At 33.8% G+C, this 14,566-nt stretch overlaps 1 protein-coding gene across 2 annotated transcripts in view; it reads left to right on the top strand.

Annotated features, from left to right (window-relative positions):
- LOC122519885 (dual specificity protein phosphatase 10-like) overlaps nucleotides 1–14,566 on the top strand; it is a 48,957-nt gene that overhangs the window by 12,916 nt on the left and 21,475 nt on the right. The gene's annotated exons all lie outside the window — the stretch shown is intronic.

Genomic DNA, 14,566 nt, shown 5'->3' with positions numbered 1-14,566 from the left:
ACTAGATCGGATCGAATTATTTTCTCGTTATTATCTATAACTATCGTTACGTAATAAGATTTTAAAAAACCTTCAAATATTTTCAACGTTTCTCGCGAGATTATCGGACAACGATGAATCTTATGGAGTTTGTAATTTTCAATTGTTATGTAGGTGGAGGATATTTAAGAACGATGACTTTCGTATATCGTGCAGAGATAATAGATTCTTATAGAGAGGAACATACTGTGATTAAAAGCTGGCTCGTACTCGTATCGACCTTGGCTTTTATCTCGATTTTATAAGAACGTAGATACATGTGTAGCATATATACATTGTCAACAGATAATTTTAATTGAAATATCATCCTTCGAAAAATAACAGATAAAAATGAAAAATAAGTACAAACAATAACTGTTTTGTCTTTCTCGAAGTTTACCGAAATTTACCGAAGTTTACCGAAGAGAGAATGTTGTTCGTCGTTTGCATGAAAAGTTCTACGCTCCGTTTTCGAACTTTCCGAAATAACGATGATGTTATTAGGATGATATTCTTGCCCGCTACCGCAACCGCCTCCGTATCTTCTAACGCGTGTAAATTTTCCCACGTTATTTTTTCATCCTCTTTTACGCGCACCATTTTCGTTTCGTACGAACGTTGCCAAGATGAGAACTTTTGTCTTGAGACAATTTCGTCGTAGCAACGCACGGTCCAACTATTTCAATATTCATTTTAATTACATTTTCATCAAAATCAATTTATATAATTTATCACTTGATTTTTATTATATTTCTTTTTTTTCAAATATTTATAATTTACTAAATAAATTTAAAGAATATATTATATATTTCTTATTTACTTCATTAAATTATATATATTTTATACATAAAGGGTGGGAAGGGAGGAGGGGGTCGGAAAAGTTTTGATCCACCACAAATGCTCTCGTATTTCTTTTTCGATAAAAAGAAATATTGATTTTAAACGAACAAAAATTGTTTCTATATTGGGTTCGAAACCTTTCGATCCACTCGCGTATATATTCATAAAGAAAAGAAAAAGAAAAATAAAATACTTTTGTTTCGATGATACTAAAAGAATAACAATCATATTAAATGTTTTTATCGTTGCACGAGGAAAAAAAATAGAAAAAATAGACTATTCTAGTTGATGATTCCGGTGCGTGGACTTCTAAATGAAATTCAACTCGCTCGATATTGCGCAAACGTCAGCCTGGAGTTGAATGGAAAATGTTGAAGGAAACGTGGGAGGAGGAAGAAGAGCTGGAGGAAGAGGGTGTGAAGGGGGAGGGGTGAATAGAACGTGCGATAGTCACCTACGAGCCGCGTATCACCACTAGGTCATAATCCTCTTAACAACCGGTAGTCAACTAACAATAAAACACACACATGCACACAATACTATAATTCGAGCGTATTTATTATACCGACAACTAAACTCGTTCTATTTTCTTTTCCTTTCTCTCTTTCTTTTTTGTATCTGTATATTCTATAATTAAAAGATTATAGAATAATCTATATATATAAAAATGAATATTTGTCTGTATGTCATTTATAGAATCGTAAACTATGCATTTGATCATGTGATGATCTTTAGCAAAGTTGTTGTGCATGAGCCCACGAAGGTTTCTGAGTTGGTACGACTAATTTTCGACAATTTTGATTGAAGACATATGTTTGGCAATCGCTAACAAGGCACTGGTGCAACTGGGAATGCTTGCTCAGAATCGACCAGCGAACGACCTTTTCGATCGTGATTTGCAACGAGAAAATCACTTTGATTCTGACGAACTAGGGACATTTGTTCAGACAAATCTTTCGCAGTTGGTTCCAGAACAACGCATTGCGTATGACAGAATTATGCGTGCAATCACAGAACAAAGCGGTGGACTGTTTTTCATAGATGCGCCCGGTGGTACAGGCAAGACTTTTCTTCTTTCACTCATTTTGGCAATCATACGATCACAAAATAATATTGCACTGGCCATTGCATCATCTGGAATTGCGGCAACTCTTTTGGATGGTGGCCGAACAGCGCATTCAGCATTGAAACTGCCGTTGAATTTGCAAAAGACTGAGGCACCAACATGCAACATCAGCAAAAACTTTGGAATGAGCAAAATACTTCAAGCGTGTCAAATTATCATATGGGACGAATGTACAATGTTACACAAGAAAGCATTGGAAGCGCTTGATCGTACACTGCGAGATTTGAGAGGAAACGCACGGATCTTCGGTGGCGCACTCATTTTATTGTCTGGTGATTTTCGACAAACACTCCCGGTTATACCACGTTCAACACCCGCTGATGAACTTAATGCATATCTGAAATCATCAGTTTTATGGCATCATTTACAGAAATTGACTTTGAAAACCAACATACGTGTACAACTACAACGGGATGCATAGGCTGGAAATTTTGCAAAACAATTAATGGATATTGAAAATGGGCGAATGCAAATTGATGAATCTACGCAATGTATCACCTTGCCAGCAAACTTATGTAAGATCACAGAAAGCATAGACGAATTGATGCAAAAAGTTTTCCCAAACATTGTACAGAACTACAAAAATCATCAGTGGCTCGGTACGTGTGCTATATTAGCGGCCAAAAACATCGATGTCAATACCATCAACTTCACTGAATAGTTCTGAATAGAATGGAATACCCGGCGAAACGACAACATATAAGTCCATCGATACTGTGGTGAATCAAGACGAAGTTGTCAACTATCCAACTGAATTCTTGAATTCGCTTGATTTGCCAGGCATATCACCGCACGTTCTTACATTGAAAATTGGCGTACCCATCATTCTTCTTCGAAACATAAATCCACCACGACTTTGCAACGGAACCAGACTCTCAGTCAAAAAAATGATGAACAATGTTATCGAGGCAACAATTTTGACTGGAAAATTCAAAGGTGAAGACGTACTGTTGCCACGTATCCCAATGATCCCGACAGATATGCCATTCGAATTCAAACGTTTGCAGTTCCCGGTGCGACTCGCTTTCGCAATGACTATCAACAAAGTACAAGGATAATCGTTGCAAGTGTGTGGATTAAATTTGGAGAATCCATGTTTCTCACATGGGCAGCTCTATGTGGCCTGCTCACGCGTCGGAAAACCTTCTGATTTATTCGTTTACGCACCAGATGGAAAAACAAGAAATATTGTGTATCCCACAGCACTTCAATAAATATCGTATTGAAACGAAACGCTGCAATGTCACAATTTTTTCAAAATGAAAAAAATCAATAAAATGACTCAAAATGAATTGAATATTTGTATAATGTCTTTCTTTCAAATTTATTTTAGTTGGTAGCGTAGCAACGCGCGCAGGGTACAGCTAGTATTTAATAAAAAAAAATAAAAAATATGTTAGATACGTTTTTTTTAGAAACAATAAATCATCGTCCAAAATATTCGAATGAAAAAAAGCAATGAATGTAACGTTGAGTTAATGTGTTTTATATATACATAGACAGTAATTTTAGCGCGAGTTTTGTTATTTTTCTTTTCTTTTTTTTTTTTTACCTCGACATGGAATAAAATGGTATAATTAGCGGATAAAAATTCTTGATAAAGATTACAAGGTCGATAATGAGAAGGAACCGGTCGTTGATAAATTTACCGCCTAACGAGCAACCCCTTGTTCCGTCGCGCTCTAATTAAATAGCTTCTGACTAAATGGTATCATCCTTGATGCTATAAAGAAACGAAAATTTCAAGAAAATACGTTTACATAAAAATCTAATACATTCGTACCTTTTACAATGCAATTAACTCATTTGGTATCCGTATCAAAACCGTATTAAACGAAACTTAAAAACTAGTAAAAGTAAGAGGAATGAAATGTATGTTATAATTTCGATTTCACAAGTATGTTTCATGATATTTGCTAGAAACGATATTTTCATACGAAGCAAAACAAGTGTGAGATAATAATGGCTTAGAAGATATTCAACTACTTGGCATAGAAGGATGTAAACGTGTCATTATTTTACGTAAAATTAAATACAATAGTTGCTTTTCACGTTAAGATTTTTTTTCTAGTCTTTGTATTTGTTCGTATCTCGTATTATCTCAATATGGATGCATTTCCGGTTATTACCTTATTAAAAAAAAAAAAAGATGTAATGATCTTTATAACATTTAACGATCAAGGGATATTCCAGTGCAAGGTATTTAAATATTACTGACAATATTTGTTGATACTTCTACGATAAAAAAAGAAAAGTTAATGATAGAAAGAGATATGACTCGTGAAAATATGCGACTCTTGATATTAGGAAAAATATAATGTAGCAGAGATAAATAGGGAATTATTACATAGATATATATACACGTAGATGGGGGGAAAAAAAAACATTAGAATGCCAACGCTTATCGCTGACGCCGTTTTACTGAAAGTTTCGTTCGTATCGTCAAGGAAAATCATAAGTTCGTATTTACTTACTTACTTACTCACTTTATCAAAGCTAATCTATACGTGTAAATAACTTCGGTTTATATTATTTTTTCGCAAAATAATCTGCGACCGAAATGATTCTCGATGTTTTAAAAAGTATCTATGAAATAATTGACTTACGTGTACATTAAAATATAATTAATCAATGTTTTCATTTCGATTCATTAACGAATCTCTTTATTGTGAGTCATTGATATGTCTTATTAGGATCAAAATATACTGGAAATCATTGAATCACTTATTTCGTAGACAATACTGTGAATCATTGATTAAACTCTCGGTAGAATCATTTAATTATCTCGTTTATACCGTCCCGATTTATTTTTAAATGGAGAACAATAACCAGAGCTTCGAATATTGGACGAAGTTATGTAAAATACTATCATCCCTTAAAATGACGAATAATGATTCTAAATATAGTACAAATCTCATAATTCTATGATCTTAACATTGTAAAACTACTAATTTATAAAACAACTCTTACATTCTACAAATATTTCAAACTGTATTAAACAATAATTCTATTTTAAACTGATAATCATGAGAAAATAGAAAATAATATTAATTATAATTATAAGTTATTAAATAATCTATCGAAAAAACATGATAAAAAAATATCAAGAAATAAACTATAAACAAATTTAAAAATAAAGCTACTTATTATATCTTTAAATAAAAATCTTCAAACCAAATTAAAACAATTTCAAATTAATAAGGATTGATATAGCATTTGCATAAACTTGGTCCAATTGTTTAATCAAAAATTCTTATCATATGATTACCTTTAATATACATAAAAATATCTTTATGTATATACGTTCCTCAAAAAATAAAATAAAGGGGAGAGAGAGAGAGAGAGGAAGAGAGGAAGAGTAAAAAAAACAAAGATAAAAAGAATTCCATATTATCAAGGTTTAGTAAATTTCTCCATAAACTTGGCCCAATTGTTTAATCAAAAATCCTTATCACATTGTGATTACCTTTCGTGTGTATAAAAGAATTTTTTAGCAAATACGTACCTGGAAGAATAAAAAAAACGTGATAGAAAGAAACAGAAAAGGAAGATAGATGAGAGGGAGAGAGAGAGAGAGAGAAAGGAAGAAGGAATAAAAAAAAAAAGGTGAAGAGGTGCTTAAAGTCATCGCGACGACGCGATGTATACGCGCGCAACGGTCGAGGCAAAAGGTGGAGATCTATTCATAGGGAATGACTCACGTCGAAGATGACGTCGCGAATAGCGGCCAGAATTTGCGCACTACACGCTTTTGCTACTACTAACACACACGGACAAAGAGAATACACCTATAAACGTCTCTCTCTCTCTCTCTCTCTCTCTCTCTCTCTCTCTCTCTCTCTCTCTCTCTCTCTCTCTCTCTCTCTCTCTCTCTCTCTCTCTCTCTCTCTCTCTCTACGCATATATATATATATATATATATATATATGCATATACACATATATACATATATAATACGTGTATGTATAAATATATCTATGCGCACGTGCATGTGTATGTGTATGTGTATATATGACATGTGTATATATATTTATACAAATGTGTGTGTATATATATATATATATATTTATATAAATGTGTATGTGTGTATATATATTCAAGAAACGCGATGCGCGCGATCTCATTTCCGATTTTCCTTTCGTTTGGCAAAGAACAAATTTTGTGACGCGCATGCCCGCAAACGATCGAGAGAACGGAGCCAACGAAGAAGTCGATGACCGTTTCCAATGTCTTTCTCTTTCTCTTACTCTTTCTCTTTCTCTTTCTCTTTCTCATTCTGTCTTTCGTTTCTCCATCATCGTCGTTTTACTGCGACCGCGTTTTCGGCGAACTCACCAATGAATCTTCGAACTTCCTGTTCCGTATTCTTTCTTATGTTTTAACGAGTTTAAATATCCTTGATTTTATCAATGATCGATCATACCTTTTTTATTGCAGATTTTTTTCTTCCTTTTTTTATTCAATTTTATATACACAATATTTGTTATTTTACGTGATTTTATCTAAAAAATATACGATCAATTCTGATCTATCATTCTTTTTTTTATACCGTAAATTATTCAATACAATAACGGAAAATAATAAATATTGTAAATGCGAAATGGACTAACAAAAAAAAAGGAAAGAAATTTTTGAACAAATATTGAGTTGACCAATATGTGAAGTCAGTGCTTCTAATAAATTACTTATAAAAAAAAAAGAAGAATAGTATTGTTTATTGGAAACATACTTTAATAGTTCGTATCTAATTGTAAATAATAAAAAAATTACTTATTGATCAAATTGAATAATTTGTTGAAAAATAAGATAGTCGCGTACGTTCATAAATATATAAATAAATAAATATATATATATATATATATATAATTATTATATATAATATATAGATTATATTTATTTAGCTGGAAAATTTTACGAGACAAATGGAGAGAGAGAGAGAGAGAGAGACAATGAAAAATCGGACATCACCCCCCAAGGTTAAATTTTGCGGGTACGTTAAAAAAAAAAGAAAATAAAAAGAAAGCATACGACATTTCATACCGGAGGTTATCGACTGTTCGAACTTGTGCGTTATTCTAAGGGGCATGCGCGCGCTCGTGCGCATCACGAAAAATACGCGCACTTTTTCGACCGATGACGGGAGCAGAAGTCATGCTAAATTCACCGATGAGCTAAGCCGGACTTCGATGCGAAAAGCCGCGACAGAGAGAATAATAAACGATCTTCTCTACTCGACCCGTACCGTAAACTTCCGCGCGAGAAAGACGACGAAAAAAAAAAAAAATATATATATAGTGAGGGGAAAGAAAGAGAGAAACAAACAAGTCTCTTCTTTTTTATTTCGGGAGACAGAGAGAAAAAAAGCGATAAAAATATACCAAATATCATTCGAAATAACAATAAAAAAAAAAGAAGAAAAAGTTTGCCTACGCGTCGGTATTCATTTCTAATCTTTATTTCATATTAATCATCGCTTCTAATACGAATTTAAAATGCAAATGAATTTTCTAACGACGAGAGAAATTGACTAGAGAGAGAAAGAGAGAGAGAGAGAGAAATATTGATCGTCATCGTACGAAGTGTGAAAATAAAACTGTATTTGAAAAAACTAGTTGGCGTATCGAGAAAGATTTACGCTTTATCGCATTTTATTATTAACATTTCTATCGTAACGAAGTTAATTAAATTTTTATAAAGCGAGACGAATGTAAAATTGTTTTTTAATAGAAAATATTTATGCTCGTTAAATTACGACCAATAGATTAACAAGTTAAACAAAATATTAAAATATAATTGATTTTATGATTTACTTTAGACACGTACAATAAATCATTGCAATATAATAAATCATAAAAATCGATTATTTTGCCTGTCATAATTACTGGCACATTGAATTTCGTAAATGGTGATTTTTTTCGCAGGTAAATTCTATTTATCTTTCTTCCCTCTCTCTCTCTCTCTCTCTTTCTCTCTGCTGCTTTCTCTCTCTTTTTTTTTCAAACAAAACAAGAGATCGTGACTCTCGATGTCGAAGTTTGTTTTTCGCAAGAAACACGAGAAAGATAGATGTAGTAAGAGAAAGAAAGAGAAGCTAAATTCACCGATGAACTAAGCGCCAGGCTTGCTGCCACCACCTCGAGAGCGTTAAATATCTCTCCGAGTAACAAGTAATATAGTATATATAGTATGTGTAACAGCAACGAAGCAACAACATTAGCAGGGCAATAAGATAAAAGAAGGAGAAAACGGACGATTTGAATCTTGAATCGTACTGATGCTGTATGTTATGTAAGAAGCTTTACTACGTTTCTCTTACGCGTTTTTCTCTTCTCGTTCAAGATAATATAATGGTTCGATCATCTAAAAGAGAAAATAAAACTCGAATAATCAAATCAATTGCACTTACCGCAGATAAATTAATCATTAATTTATTTTACTTTCCTTTCCTAAATACGATGAAAATCCTAATCAAATGATAATTTTGCGTAATTTGCTATATTTCGTTGTTTTATTAAGTTAAATACAATTTCTGTATTTCTTTATCAAGGGTGGTTTTTTGAAAATCTCGCGAAATTAATATACGCGTGGGAAACGCGCTTGTGAAATGGTTTAATCGAGTTTCTCGTTAGGTTCGTTAAAAATAAAATAAAGCAAAAAAGAAAATTTCGTATCGACTATTATAATTATCACAACCGTATCACGTGATATAAGAAGCTTTCACAAAGTTCCCTCGTTATAGATTCATTTGTCATGCTAACATAAGTCGTAGATCTAACGACATTTTTTTAGCCAACATTAGAATAAACCTTCGCACTAAGGAAACATTGAAAATAATAATAACCACAACATCATAGACTCTATTTCTGTTTAAACTCTCGTATTATTTTAGATCTTTAATATTTTTAGGAAAGATTCATTTGTGTCGCTGGGTGCTTCGAAAAGTGCATGCCATCGTTACTAATGTTAAACGTTAAGGTCAAAGCAACAGCCAACTATCGCAACAGCCAATAATTCGCATCTTTTCTAGTTATATAAGTCGCGTCTAAATTTCTGATAGAAAATAAGGAAGAAAGTGAGAACGAGCGAGATAAAACTATTCCCTAAAAAATAAAGACAAAAAGAAAAAAGAATAAAATATTTCAGAACGTTATAAGTATTTTATAAACAATTCGTTTATGTCGTTGAACATTTTGAAAAGTGCATAAAATCTTTATTAATTTTAAACGTTAAAGTCAAATCAACGGCCAACTATCGCAACAGCCAATAATTCGCATCTCCATTGGTGATCTGATTGTGAGTCACGTCTAAGTTTCCGATAGAAAAAGGAAGAAAGTGAGAGCGAGTGAGATAGAACGATACCAAAAGATAAAAACAGAAAGAGACAGAAAAAGAAGAGGAAGAACAGGAGGTGGAGAAGGAGGAGGAAAAGGAGATGCGTTATGCAACCGTGATTTTGACATACGGCTCGTTCGTACGCTTAGCCAATGTAAACATACTGTGGGGTTAACATACACGGTGACTCACCCGTTTTAGTATACACGTCAAAGAAAAGAGTAGTAATGTGTGGCGGGGCTAACGAAGCGACCGACCGACTGAACGACCGTCCCAGTTGATGCCAAAGTACTACAACGACGCTAACTCTATCACTTTAATGTGCCAGAATCATTTACTAACACCCACGGATATGCTGCTTTCGATTTCGATCCCTCTTTTCGTTTCGTCGTATTTCCTAAAATGCAATCGCAGCAAAAAAAATTTGAAAAAAGAACTGCTTTAGCTCTTATCCGAAATGAGATTTATCACGTATTCATTTTTCTTCCCTGTATTTATTTATGCATTGCATAATTAGTGTCAATAATGTCGTAAGTATTCGGAGAATTGCATAAATGCTTTTCCTTTTTTTTTTTCTTTTTTTTATTTAAGTGGCATTCGAGACTCATGCTTGAGAAAGCATATATACATATTTTTCAATATGTTTAATTGGTAGAAAAGGAAATATTATTATAGTATCGTATTATTATTTTGTTTGCATTGTACTTGCATCAATGCTATTGTTTATCGTATAAATTAGAAAAACAAAGCTTACGTGTTTATATAAATATATTATATATGCTGAGATAATGAATCATAAAAAAAATTTGTCATCGTTAAAATCACGTGAAAAATTATAGGGGGGAAAAGGTAGAATTCAAACAAAACAGAAATAATTGAAAATAGATACAAATGTAAATGTTTCATAGAAATAAATAACAAACAGAGAGAGAGAGAGAGAGAGGGAGAGAGAGAGAGAGTATGTAATAAAAATCAGTATATTTCAACGATTGATCAACGTCAGTGTCGACAGTAGCGATTAGAAAGACGGAAGTAACGACCTACGAAGAATTAATTAAAAGAGAAGAAATAAAATAAGACTCGCGTACATATAGTGAGCGCATCAAACGACGAGACACGTGTTTGTTTGCAGGCATCGCAGTCTCTTAATTCTCACGATTCTCTTCCCTGTTCTCTACTTGTCGGAGAACAAAGCATCGTTACGTGTACACCTCGCGACTTCTGCGTGTTTCTTGCCATACGTAAATATATTTCTGTGTTTATGTGCATGCGCGTATGTAAAATTGCTTGCATTTACGTATAATACGTAACGTATATACGTATATAAGTATGTATAATATGTATTTATGTATATAAACGTGCAAATGAATAGGGAGCCGTGTTACGTACCGAGAAACGAGTAATGTAATTCATGCAAATTACATTACGTCGACGAGCATAGCTGACCGACGGTTATCACTAGACCGAAACTTTTCATTCAACGAACATGCCGACGCACATATATACATATATTACATATGTATCACCGTTCGTTCGTCCATTGGATTAATCCAGTAACTTTTTCAATAATCTATCCACGGCCATCGGAGGAACGTTCTAACACGTGTAGTTTTTTTCCTCGGTTTGATCAATGAGAAAAACATAATCTCTTAATGCAATAACATACTTATATCGACATATAGTAGCAGTAACTTAAATGAATCTTATTGGTAAACGTTTGGCGTTCAACAAACGGTCCGTGAGTCTGATTGATTTGGATGCACCTTAACATTCTAATCTGAGAAGGGCTTTGTACTAGATGATCCACACTCGTAATGACAGCTCATAGTCCGGATGAAGAGAAGAGCCAATAGAAAGACTCTCGCGAACGTATGTTGCATAGACCATTCATCGTAAAGAAAGCGAAATAAAAAGAGAGAGAGAGAAAGAGAAAGAGAGAGATTACATCCGAATTAAGAGAAAAAGGAAGAGGATGGAAGATGAAGCGCGTACACGTCATACGCATTCACAGCGTTGCCATCGGTGAATAAGCCCTTGAATTAGGGCCATTTTTGAGGGGCGGAATGAGGGTTGAAGGCCGGACTAGTAGTAACGCAGACGCGATGTTTGCGGGACGAGGCCAGCGGAGAGTAACGAAGAGAAGGAAGGTACTATGGTATGAGAATCAAAGGGAACTCTGTACTCTTCTTCTGTACCTAGATAGAAAGAGAGGGAAATAAAGGGATGTAGTACGGGGGTAGGACTCGCAGCGTGCGCCGGACACGTTAGTCATTGATACACTTTAAACCGAGCTCTAGCGGGTGACTCATATATAATAATCGTCGTCATCGACAGCTGATCCAGATGCGCTCTACGACGCAAACCACGTTCACCACCCTTATTCGATCGGACAGAAAAGTGGGGGTATCCGTTGCTATCCCCCTTTTTTTCGGCTTCTCCTTTGGGCTCTTAGGGCCAGAGAAAAGTTCACAAAGGCAAAATGCGACACCGCCACCCCCTAAACTCAGCCCGGTTACACCCCCCCAAACCCCCTTCTCTTTTGACTACTCCTCTCAGCCTCTCAAAAAGCGATGACTAATTCATTAAGTCCCTTTTCTCTTTTTCTCTCTCTCTTCCTCGCAGCAGCAGCTTTTTTGGCACATCAACCCCGCGACTATGACGAGCTCTTCACGCTTCTACGATTTTCCGATTTTCAATTTGCTTCGGGGGGGGCTCCCCTTACTCTCATGAAAAGGAATATCCCACGGGCATTCAACCAAACTAACAAGAATTTTTCTTCTCATTTAACCAATTTTGTTTTCTATATGCATACTTGATCGTTTTCGAATTACAAATTCTTTCGTTTTGTTTAACAGATCAGGAAAGTGGGTAGTAGGTAGGTCAATTGATTCGATTAAATTCAATTGAATTTATAAATCCTTCTATATATTTCGTAAACAATAAACATGTGAATGATAAATCATTTTATTATATTAATCGTTTAAAGAAATATCATTGTTGTCCTATGTTAATCGTTCGGAACACATAATAAAGAACTTTTAATTTTCTTTATCATTTTCACGGTTATTAAACACAGCCGTTACAGAACATTAAGTTAGGGTTGCGTCTATCATCCGACAGTTTGCATCAATTAATGTCATTTATCTACTTTTTTGCAAACTCATGCTCCTTCTATACTTCCTTTCTCTCTTTCTTTCTCTCTCTTTAACAAGATGAGTACCGAATATATTTTCTTGATAAAAGATAAAATAGGGAAATTTGTTGGATATAAAGTATCTAACAAACGTTTTAAATAAAATCTGAAATTCAAATAAACGACTATCCCGTTATGGGATTTGAATGTTTCATAAAGTGACTAATTGTAAAATCTCGAAGAATACGATCAACTCATCGCGTAGTATGATCTCGTAATCTCTGAACAAAGAAAATTTTTATGGGACCACGTAGTTGACGAGGAAACAGATGACGTAAATATTCTACGTGGTTCCAATTCGTGGACCATGACGCGTAAAGTTAATTACAATTTCCTTGAAAAAGTCTGATCGATATTGTTACCTTACTCGTTCGATTATTGCTACGTGAGTCATGCACGCACTTTTCATTGCTCGAGTCACAATTATTTGTTAACATTACACGTCCTCCGATATTGACTGATTACTCCTCTATATCTCTTCTTCATAATGTTCAAATATTTGCTAACGCGAGTCAAACAAAAAGAAAAAGAAACGAGAAAAAAGACAAGTTGATGCGAAAGTAGATCGATTGATCGATTGATTGATAGATTACTCACCTGCACCACCACGAGACTCCCGTTGATTTTTGACGATATAATCGATTATCCTTATTGACATGCCATGCGTCATTGAAAATACGGAAAAATACCGAATGAAAATGACAGAAGGAAAAATCGTCCAATAAAATATCTATTTCAATTGAAAATTTATGAATATATTTATAACAATCGTTAGAAATATTTGAAATTCTCCGTAGTAAACTTCTTCAGGTGACTCACGCCGAACGATAATCTCAAAACTATAAATTGTCTTTCTTGTTAGTTACGATTAGGTTGGAATTTATTGGGAAAAATGAGAGAAGAATGAAAATAAGTGTGAGAGAGTATCGTAACGTGGCCGAAGGAAAAGATTAAATGAAGGAGAAAAGAGTAACACGATTCTTCGAAAATGTGTGCTGGTTTTCTCCACGATGGATAGTTATAACGTGACTCATAGAAAAATGATTGCCATAGAGGAGCAATTATCTCACAGTGTGCTTGACACTTATAATAGAAGTAAACTAGAAAAAGGGGAAAATACATGGGGCTGAATATATGCTTTCAAATAATACTATTTTCTAATATCAATTGTCATTACGCATTTATTGAATGAGTCAACAAAAATTATTATAATCTAACAAATAAAAGTATACAAAAATTAAAATTACGTAAATCTATAATAATTAATATAATTTTATATTACAAATTATATATATATATATTAATAAATTTATAATACAAATATAATACAAATTTATTAATATATAAATTATATATTAATTGTAATATAAAAATATAATATAATTATTATTTTATTTTTTAATTAATATTTTTATTATTGGAAATGAAAATAAGAAAAATAGTAAAGCAAAAGTTGAAACAATGTAAGGGAATGGGCCGAGTTGGTGGACTCTCGCGGTGTGCTGTTTCTAATCGCGCCTTCCTTCCCAAGTTAGTTTCTTCTGGATCGTCAAAGCGTCGAATCACGAATGCCTCGGTTGCTTACTTTCTCTCTGACTCACCGCGGCCTCCTCGGGGCCCGTCATTGCCGTTGTTGTTATCGTCGTTGTTGTCGTCGTCGTCGTGGTGTCCTGGTGTCGTTCACTTCTATCCACTTGTTCCTAAATCCAAATAATCCTCTAATTCGACTAAAAGTACGTTTCGATGGGAAACAATTAAGTTAAAAAATATGTTAAAATAAATTCAATTTTATATAGGCAGGATGAACAAATTTTCAAGATATAATATACCTTTTTCTAAATCATAGTAATATCGTAAATAGAAATTCTCTGACGTTAGGCACGGTGGACATTTTGATTGGTATCGAGCGAAAGTAGAAGAATCAGAGCAGAACGAAAACATTTTCTGTCCAGTGTAGTTTCATATCAATCAATATATGTATATCTCGAACTATACGTTTTTAATAAAAAAAAAAAAAGAGAAAAAAAGTGAAAAAGAACTCGAAGAAGATCGAATTT

Source organism: Polistes fuscatus, unplaced genomic scaffold (assembly GCF_010416935.1).
Source record: "Polistes fuscatus isolate 324 unplaced genomic scaffold, CU_Pfus_HIC Scaffold3, whole genome shotgun sequence".
Lineage (NCBI taxonomy): Eukaryota > Metazoa > Arthropoda > Insecta > Hymenoptera > Vespidae > Polistes > Polistes fuscatus.
The sequence above is the reverse complement of the archived record's forward strand: the minus strand, read 5'-3'. Positions and strand labels throughout refer to the sequence as shown.